Raw genomic sequence first — 7743 nt, 5'->3', positions numbered from 1 at the left:
AAACGACGTCTTGTGACTGCACGAAAAGCATTACTGAACATGGTGCCGTTGCTGTCGGGACTCCTCCGGGCCATAATCCGTAGCTAGCAGTCATCTACTGCAGTAATAGCCCTTGGGCGGTCTGAGCGAGGCATGTCATCAACATTTCCTGTCTCTCTCTGTATCGTCTCCATGTCCGAACAACATCGCTTTAGTTAACTCCGAGACGCCTGGATACTTCCCTTGTTGAGAGCCATTCCTGACACAAAGTAACAATGCGGACGCGATCGAACCACGTCATGGACCGTCTATGCATGGTTGAATTACAGACAACAAGAGCCGTGTACCTCCTTCCTAATGGAATGACTGGAACTCATCGGCTGTCGGACCCTTTCCGTCTAATAGGCGCTGCTCATGCTTGATTGTTTACACCTTTGGGCAGGTTTAGTGTCATGTATGAACAGTCAAAGGTACTGTGTCTGTGATACAACATCCACAGTCAACGTCTTTCTTCAGGAGTTCTGGGAACTGGGGTGACAGAAAACTTTTTGTGATGTGTGTACTTCGAAATCTGTTTTCAATAAAAGTGGTATGTGCAATCTAGACTTTTTCTAATTGAATTTTCCGAAATTATAGTATATAGAATTTTTCAACATTGTTCCAGAAAACAGCGATCTGGTGGTATCATAATTATTTGTTAAACACAATCGCGGTCGGGTATAAGTTGCTACTTTTTATTTGTGGATGACTGGTTTCGATCTACTACAGATATCATCATCTGATATACATTCCTTCGTGGGAGTAGGAATCCCTGACGCAGAGCAGACCCGTTCGTCCTTATGTTGAGAACATTGCTCAGTGCTCTCAGCGCCAGCACGGACTGGCCTGCTCTGCGTCAGGGATTCCTACTCCCACGAAGGAACGCAGATCAGATGATGATCTCTGTAGCAGATCGAAACTGGTTATCCACAAACAAAAAGTATCAACTCATACGCGACCACGACTGTGTTTAACAAATAATTCTAGTATATTGTATGAAGTGATCCGTAGTGCTAAATCAAAGTCTTCTACACAGGAACACTCGTTACAGTATGATAAGAAATTTTTTTACCAAATGGCACGAACAAAAGGATCTTCGTTTCAATGCTGATGTCTGAAACGTTCACAGAGGGCACTGCTGTTAAGCAGGCTACAGAAGATGCCGATGTGATGACAGAACACCCTGCTGTATCAAAGGCTGCTGAAAATAACAATGTTAACATGAAAACGTAGATATTGTGGAATTGCTGACAACAATAGTCTCTTCTGAAAATAATTTCTGTTTGCAGGAGAGTAGGAGGGATAATTCTCCCGGTGCTCTACACTCGTCGTCATCATGCAAATACAATCCACAGGATACTCTTTCTCTTCATGCAGCAAGTGGGCATGACACTATTTTAGTCTCATTTGGACAGCGGAAGAAGAAAGTTCATACCATTTCTTGGTATTTTCAAACAGCCAAATTTCTGATGCGGGGCAGTTTCCTATGACATTACACGGTGGAGATAAGAACGAAGATACTGAACGATCTTTGCTGCAACCGATTGTCCTATTCTGCGGCAAATCCTAAATTTCAACTAGCGAGACTGCCATCTACTCGAGACAGCGTCCAGCACCATTCTTTTCGTACGTACCCACAACCACAGGCATGCCTGTGTAACGAAAAAGCCTATCTGTTAGAGTCTTCACGCTAGCAAGACGGGGAGCAATTCTCATAATAATGCAGTACCATAATCGTTCATGTCGGATACAAGATGATTTGGATAAAATTTTCTCCCTCGGTTCATGAATGACAACTACCTCTAAATGTAGAAAAACGTAAATTAATACAGACCAGTAAGAAAGACAAATAATGTTCGAATGCAATATCAGTAGTGTACCGCTTGACACATTCACATCGATTTAATATCGTGGCGTAACGCTGAAAACCGATATGAAATGGGGCGAGCATGTAAGGATTGTGGTGGCGGAGGCGAATGGTCGCCTACGGTTTGTTGGGAAATTTTGGGAAGTGTGGTTCATCTGTAACGGAGCTTGTAGGTCACTAGTGCGATCCATTCTTGAACACAGCTAGAGTGTTTAGGATCCGCATCAGGTCGGGTGGAAGGAACAGATCGAAGCAGTTCAGAGGCAGGCGGCAAGATTTGTTACCGGCAAGTTCGAACAACACGCAAGTATTACGGAGATGCTTCGGAAATTGAAACAGGAAGGCGACGTTCTTTTCGAGAAACACTATTGTGAAAATTTAGAGAACTGGATTTTAAAGCTGACTGCAGAACGGTTCCATTTCTGCGAACGTTGGTTCCACGTAAGGTCCACGAAGATAATTAGGACTCGTACGGAGGTATTATAGATAGTCGTTTTTCCCTCGGTCTGTGTGCGAGTGGAACAGCTAAGGAAATGAATAGTAGTGGTAAGGGTACTCTTCGCTACGCACCGTACGGTAGCTTGGGGAGTATGTATGTAGATGTAGATAGAGGTGTAACACAGGGATCTGCAGCGTGAAAAAAGCTTGACTTCATAGCCTGCCGTTAGCAGACATTGTTGTGGCCTTGTATGCTAGTATCCACACGAGCCGGCTCCCAACGAGAAGGATTCTAAGAAGGGTTACAACGAGGGGAAAACGTCACTGATGACATCCTCGCTGAGCAGGAAGGACCTGATGCCTCACTTGACTCGCCAGAGAGGTCAAGGTCTTAAGTTTTTGAGTGAGTCTTTATTCTGTTTCAGAAAATCAGATACAGATTTATTGTGTTTCGCGTTTTTCTTTATTGGTACTAGTTTTCATTTTTTAAATCTATATTTACTTGATATGTAATCACTTTGTATTACGGTGAGGGGAGGTACGAGGTGCGGCTAGAAAAAAACCGGACTGATGCGGGAAAAAACATTTATTTACAATTATTTACAATTTCATGTTATCTCCTTCAATGTACTCTCCTCCTCGGTCTCTACACCGCTCCATACGAATTTTCCACTGTTCATAGCAATGCTGCAGATCATTTTCGGTAAGCCCATACATTACTTCCGTCGCTTTTTCTTTTACTGCTTCAACAGTCTCAAATCTAGTTCCTTTCAAAGCTGACTTGACTTTAGGGAAAAGAAAAAAGTCACAGGGGGCCAAATCAGGTGAGTAGGGTGGATGATCTAAGATGGGAATGTTGTGTTTTGCCTAAAACGTCTTCACTGACAACGCACTGTGAGCTGGGGCATTGTCTTGGTGAAGGATCCATGACTTTTTTCTCCACAAATCGTTCCGTTTTCTCCGTACTCGCTCACGTAGGGTAGCCAGGACGCTAATGTAGTAATGCTGATTCACTGTTTGTCCCTCTGGTACCCAATCAATGTGCACAATCCCTTTGATGTCAAAAAAAAAAAAATCATCATTGCCTTGAATTTCGATTTTAACATTCGTGCTTTTTTTTGTCGTGGAGAACCAGGAGTTTTCCAATGCATCGATTTTGTAAGAAGGTGGGATCACTTTCAATGTTTTCCAGGATGTCAGAACAAATCATTCTTCGGCGTTCCTTCTGTTCAATTGTGAGACAATTTGGAACCATTTATGAACACACTTTGTTCATGTTGAAACTTTCATGAAGAATCTGCCTAACACTTTCCTCGTCAACTCCTGTTAACTCAGACACTGCTCTGATTTGAAACTTCCTGGCAGATTAAAACTGTGTGCCCGACCGAGACTCGAACTCGGGACCTTTGCCTTTCGAGGGCAAGTGCTCTACCAACTGAGCTACCGAAGCACGACTCACGCCCGGTACTCACAGCTTTACTTCTGCCAGTACCTCGTCTCCTACCTTCCAAACTTTACTTAGCAGACATTGTTGTGGCCTTGTATGCTAGTATCCTGATGCCTCACTTGACTCGCCAGAGAGGTCAAGGTCTTAAGTTTTTGAGTGAGTCTTTATTCACACACAGATAGAGAGAGAGAGAGAGAGAGAGAGAGAGAGAGAGAGAGGTGGTGATTAATAAAATCAGTTTTTCGATAATTTTGAGATTATTTTATAACAGCTTGTGATTCGTTTCCTCAAATCCTTCCCCTTTCATGAAATTATAATGAATTACTCGCTCCCGCATTTCCCCAAACGCAGCTACACTCATGCTCATAAATTAATGATAATTGAAGAATGTGGTGCCACACAACGTGGCACTACACAAAACTGGCGACAATAGCTTAGGCACATAGGGAACACACACGACACAGATCTGTAAATCCACGGTATTGGTGATAAGGTGAGAAAACCGTCCAGAAACTCACTTGCTACAAAACGCAACTGTTTCCTGCGCATATACCCCGACATCAATATGGGATTTGATCACGATGCACACGTACACAGGCCGCACAACGGGTTGGCATACTCTGCTCGAGCAGCTGCTGGGGTTGTTGTTGTTGCAGTCTTCAGTCCTGAGACTGGTTTGATGCAGCTCTCCATGCTAATCTATCCTGTGCAAGCTCCTTCATCTCCCAGTACCTACTACAACCTACATCCTTCTGAATCTGATTAGTGTATTTATCTCTTGGTCTCCCTCTACGATTTTTACCCTCCACGCTGCCCTCCAATGCTAAATTTGTGATCCCTTGATGCCTCAGAACATGTCCTACCAACCGGTCCCTTCTTCTTGTCAAGTTGTGCCACAAACTCCTCTTCTCCCCAATTCTCTCCAATACCTCCTCATTAGTTATGTGATCTACCCACCTAATCTTCAACATTCTTCTGTAGCACCACATTTCGAAAGCTTCTATTCTCTTCTTGTCCAAACTATTTATTGTCCATTTTTCACTTCCATACATGGCTACACTCCATACAAATACTCTCACAAACGACTTCCTGACACTTAAATCTATACTCGATGTTAACGAATTTCTCTTCTTCAGAAACGCTTTCCTTGCCATTGACAGTCTACATTTTATATCCTCTCTACTTCGACCATCATCAGTTATTTTGCTCCCCAAATAGCAAAACTCCTGTACTACTTTAAGTGTCTCATTTCCTAATCTAATTCCCTCAGCATCACCCGACTTATTTCGACTACATTCCATTATCCTTGTTTTGCTTTTGTTGATGTTCATCTTATATCCTCCTTTCAAGACACTGTCCATTCCGTTCAACTGCTCTTCCAAGTCCTTTGCTGTCTCTGACAGAATTACAATGTCATCAGCGAACCTCAAAGTTTTTATTTTTTCTTTTGTTTCCTTTACTGCTTGCTCAATATACAGATTGAATAACATCGGGGAGAGGCTACAACCCTGTCTCACTCCCTTCCCAACCACTGCTTCCCTTTCATGCCCCTCGACTCTTATAACTGCCATCTGGTTTCTGTACAAATTGTAAATAGCCTTTCGCTCCCTGTATTTTACCCCTGCCACCTTCAGAATTTGAAAGAGAGTATTCCAGTCAACATTGTCAAAAGCTTTCGCTAAGTCTACAAATGCTAGAAACGTAGGTTTGCCTTTCCTTAATCTTTCTTCTAAGATTAGTCGTAAGGTCAGTATTGCCTCACGTGTTCCAACATTTCTACGGAATCCAAACTGATCTTCCCCGAGATCGGCTTCTACCAGTTTTTCCATTCGTTAGTATTTTGCAGCTGTGATTTATTAAACTGATAGTTCGGTAATTTTCACATCTGTCAACACCTGCTTTCTTTGGGATTGGAATTATTATATTCTTCTTGAAGTCTGAGGGTATTTCGCCTGTCTCGTACATCTTGCTCACCAGATGGTAGAGTTTTGTCAGGACTGGCTCTCCCAAGGCCGTCAGTAGTTCTAATGGAATGTTGTCTACTCCGGGGGCCTTGTTTCGACTCAGGTCTTTCAGTGCTCTGTCAAACTCTTGACGCAGTATCGTATCTCCCATTCCATCTTCATCTACATCCTCTTCCATTTCCATAATATTGTCCTCAAGTACATCGCCCTTGTATAGACCCTCTATATACTCCTTCCACCTTTCTGCTTTCCCCTCTTTGCTTAGAACTGGGTTTCCATCTGAGATCTTGATATTCATACAAGTGGCTCTCTTTTCTCCAAAGGTGTCTTTAATTTTCCTGCAGGGTGTATCTATCTTACCCCTAGTGAGATAAGCCTCTACATCCTTACATTTGTTCTCTAGCCATGCCTGCTTAGCCATTTGGCACTTCCTGTCGATCTTATTTTTGAGACGTTTGTATTCCTTTTTGCCTGCTTCATTTACTGCATTTTTATATTTTCTCCTTTCATCAATTAAATTCAATATTTCTTCTGTTACCCAAGGATTTCTACTAGCCCTCGTCTTTTTACCTACTTGCTCCTCTGTTGCCTCCACTTCTTCATCCCTCAGAGCTACCCATTCGTCTTCTACTGTATTTCTTTCCCCCATTCCTGTCAATTGTTCCCTTATGCTCTCCTTGAAACTCTGTACAACCTCCTGTTCTTTCAGTTTATCCAGGTCCCATCTCCTTAAATTCCCACCTTTTTGCAGTTTCTTCAGTTTTAATCTGCAGTTCAAAACCAATAGATTGTGGTCAGAGTCCACATCTTCCCCTTTAAATGTCCTACAATTTAAAGCCTGGTTCCTAAATCTCTGTCTTACCATTATATAATCTATCTGATACCTTTTAGTGTCTCCAGGATTCTTGCATGTATACAACCTTCTTTTATGATTCTTGAACCAAGTGTTAGCTATGATTAAGTTATGCTTTGTGCAAAATCCTACTAGACGGCTTCCTCTTTCATTTCTTAGCCCCAGTCCATATCCACCTACTATGTTTCCTTCTCTCCCTTTTCCTACTGTCGAATTCCAGTCACCCACGACTATTAAATTTTCGTCTCCCTTCACTATCTGAATAAATTCTTTTATCTCATCATACATTTCATCAATTTCTTCATCATCTGCAGAGCTAGTTGGCATATAAACTTGTACTACTGTAGTAGGCATGGGGTTCGTGTCTATCTTGGCCACCATAATGAGTTCACTATGCTGTTGGTAGTAGCTTACCCGCACTCCTATTTTTGTATTCATTATTAAACCTACTCCTGCATTATCGCTACATGATTTTGTATTTATAACCCTGTATTCGCCTGACCAGAAGTCTTGTTCCTCCTGCCACCGAACTTCACTAATTCCCACTATATCTAACTTTAACCTATCCATTTTCCTTTTTAAATTTTCTTACCTACCTGCCCGATTAAGGGATCTGACATTCCACGCTCCGATCCGTAGAATGCCAGTTTTCTTTCTCATGATAACGACGTCCTCTTGAGTAGTCCCCGCCCGGAGATCCGAATGGGGGACTATTTTACCTCCGGAATATTTTACCCAAGAGTACGCCATCATCATTTAACCATAAAGTAAAGCTGCATACCCTCGGGAAAAATTACGGCTGTAGTTTCCCCTTGCTTTCAGCCGTTCGCAGTACCACAACAGTAAGGCCATTTTGGTTAGTGTTACAAGGCCAGATCAGTCAATCATCCAGACTGTTGCCCCTGCAACTACTGAAAAGGCTGCTGCCCCTCTTCAGGAACCACACGTTTGTCTGGCCTCTCAACAGATACCCCTCCATTGTGGTTGCACCTACGGTACAGCTATCTGTATCGTTGAGGCACGCAAGCCTCCCCACCAACGGCAAGGTCCATGGTTCATGGGGGGAGCTGCTGGGGTATAGCCTCCCATTCTTGCACCAGTGCCTGTCGGAGCTCCTAAAGTGTCGTAGGGGTTTGAACACGTTCAGCTATACGTC

The 7743-nt window shown here is 42.9% G+C and overlaps 1 non-coding gene across 1 annotated transcript; it reads right to left on the bottom strand.

The window, feature by feature from the left end:
- Positions 1–3699: 3699 nt before the first annotated feature.
- Positions 3700–3774, bottom strand: Trnas-cga. The gene has a single exon. It is a non-coding gene; the product is annotated as a tRNA-Ser (tRNA).
- Between the last annotated feature and the right edge of the window lie 3969 nt (positions 3775–7743).

Source organism: Schistocerca americana, chromosome 4 (assembly GCF_021461395.2).
Source record: "Schistocerca americana isolate TAMUIC-IGC-003095 chromosome 4, iqSchAmer2.1, whole genome shotgun sequence".
Classification (NCBI taxonomy): domain Eukaryota; kingdom Metazoa; phylum Arthropoda; class Insecta; order Orthoptera; family Acrididae; genus Schistocerca; species Schistocerca americana.
This window is presented reverse-complemented; position numbering and strand designations above follow the sequence as displayed.